Raw genomic sequence first — 2,940 nt, forward strand, 5'->3', positions numbered from 1 at the left:
TGGGGAGACGGTACTTACAGCTTCCAGCTTGGGCAACAAGCAAAGCAAGACCCTGGAGAGGGCAAACTCAAGTACCGAAGTGTTCAGAAAACATGGAGGTACGCAGCTTCCGGCTAGGGCGTCTAGTGAAGCTAACCCTGGAGAGGGTAAACTCAACCGCCTTATGTTGAGAGGCAGCCACATGTTGAGTGGCAAAGTCTGGAGAGACGGTACTCACCCGCCACATGTTGAGTGGCAAAGTCTGGAGAGACGGTACTCAACCATCAGCGTCATCAGAGGTGCGTTGGTGTCCAAACTTCCGGCTCGGACGGCGAGTGAGGTTGGGCCTGGAGAGGCAACACTTAATCATCAGCGTGATGTTAACACATTGGTGTCTAGCTTCCGGCTCGGGCGTCGAGTGAGGCTAGGTCTGGAGAGACGGTACTCAATCACCAGCGTCGCCAGAGGCACGTCAGTGTTCAACTTCCGGCTCGGGCGTCGAGTGAAGTTGACCCTGGAGAGGGTAAACTCAGCTACCGAGGATGTCAAAAGCGCCGAGGTATGCACTAACCTGGAGAGGCTACTCAACCAATTTTCCACCGGAAGACGCTACAAGTCAGAAGGTTGGCACATCACCCGGACAATTGGGTCAACTCCTTTACTTGTCAACCGGTAAACTAAAAGGCCGTTTGACCAAGTAAAGGGGGGGGCAGCTGTAGACCCCTAAAATTGTCCGGGTCAGAAATAAGACTCGAAGACTCTCGAAGATTGAAGGAAAGTCAGCCAAAAGGACTCCTAGAAGACCCTGGAAGACTTTAGGATGATTGTCTGTAGGTTTAGAGGTCTTAGAGTAGCTTAAAATAAGAATGTGGGAGGATTGAAGATCAATACGGCCTCCTAGAGGTTCAGTACGGCCGTACTGAACATTTTGAACTACAATACGGCCGTACTGAACTCAATACGGCCGTATTGAAGTTTTTGAACTTCAGTACGGCCGTACCAAATTCAATACGGCCGTACCGTAGTTCAAAATTTTGGTACGGGCCGTATTGATGTCAGAGGCCGTATTGCGCCTCACTCCTATATATAGGACGTCATTTGGACGTTCCTACACACTTTTTCCACTCAGTTTTGACTCCCTCCTTGAGAATTCTGGGGTTTTTGAGCAGTGTTCTGCCCTAGAAATCTCTCTGGGAGTCGATCCGACGAAGTTCTGGAATTCCGAGCACTTAGCTTGGAGATTCGAACCTAGTCGAAGGGAAATCCTCCGGATTTCCGTAGTCAAAATTTTATAGGAGGGAGCGAGCGGGCTTGTAGAGCGAGGGAACGCCAAAAAGCTTCCCAGTTTTACGAAATATATAAAAGCACGCTTCAAGAGGTTTCTTCTTAAATCCTTCCTTTTACTGCTTTCTGTGTGCATATTTAAACTGTCATCATGTAGATAGTTAATTTATAATTGCTTATAATAAATAGGGGTAATTTAGTAATTTTACGCTATCATTTTAGAAATAATCTGTCATAGGGAACCCGAAAGGGGCGCTGTGGGGTGCTAACACCTTCCCCACGCGTAACCGACTCCCTTACCCAACTCTGGTTGTAATGGCCAAAGTTGATTTATAAAATCAATTGCCTTATCCCTTTTTCCAATGTTTTGAGTAAAACATTGGTGGCGACTCCACGAACCCTCCTTTTGCGAAAACCACTAATCCATAGAGGGTCCCGCTTGGGATTAATATGGATTGGTGAATCATTTAATAAAATTGCTTGTTTGACGAGGTCTCAGTTTGAGAATAAGTCATTCTAGCAATCCATATTTTTAAACAAATAAACGAGTCCAACCATCCTTCGCGAATGCCGAAAGCCCGTTTCGGGCCGGTGGCGACAGCCACGCATCGGTCTCAGGCACCGACGAACAAGTCGGCCCATGAGGTCAGCAATGCTCCCACTCATGTCGTAGGGGATCAACCAACCTTCCGCCGTCATCCTTTTGTGGATGGCATTATGGAGATGACACTCCCTCTCGGATGGAAGCCTCTCCACCTCGACCGCTACGACAACACGACGGACCCAGACGAGCACATCGACCTATACACCACACAGGTAAACCTCTACACCAATAACGATGCTATTCTGTGTAGGGTTTTCCCAACCTCGCTCAAAGGGGTCGCACTCAATTGGTACACCCAATTGTCGGCTGAGTCCATCGACAACTTTCACACTCTGGTGAGGCAGTTCACAGCCCAATACGCCACCAGTCGACCCCACCATGTCACATCGGCCGCCTTGGCTAGCCTCTGCCAGGGCGACGACGAGTCAATGAGAGCATTCATGGAGCGTTTCACGAACATCTCGGTTAAAATCCGGAATCTAAACCCGGAAGTCGCCCTGCATGCCATGCTCATCGCACTAAAGCCTGGACCGTTTATCGACAACCTATGTCGTGAGGCTAGAACTAATTAGCATGCATGATTGACTCTCTAAAGCACATCAAGGACTCACGGCCATTTTATCAAACAAGTGGCGTGCATGTCATTTTTTGTTCATTTCAAAGGCTAAACATAAAAACTTGGAATTTCTTTCAAGGTAGTTCAAAGGAAACAAGCTTATGACAAAACCATATGGATTATAAAATGAAAAACATCATTATATCATGCAACCCAAAAATTTCCAGCAACTCAATTTTAAAGAAAAAATGGTAGGAACCCTAGCAAGGAAGCCTAAAGCACCAAGATGATTCACAAGAATGATGAGGCATGAATCAATACATGAAAAGGAGGAATAAGAATCATGACATATGACAAGATGATGACTCAATCATGCACAACAATTTAGACATTCAAGGAGACACAAATGACATGACCGAAAATACCAAAGATGGAAAAGTTACCCTTGAAGAACCAAGGCTCTAGATACCACATGATGGCATCCTTACTTGAAGAACTTGATCCTTGGAGAAGGCGT

This window comes from Cajanus cajan, chromosome 1, assembly GCF_000230855.2.
Source record: "Cajanus cajan strain Asha chromosome 1, NIPB_CcT2T_4, whole genome shotgun sequence".
In the NCBI taxonomy this organism is placed as follows: domain Eukaryota; kingdom Viridiplantae; phylum Streptophyta; class Magnoliopsida; order Fabales; family Fabaceae; genus Cajanus; species Cajanus cajan.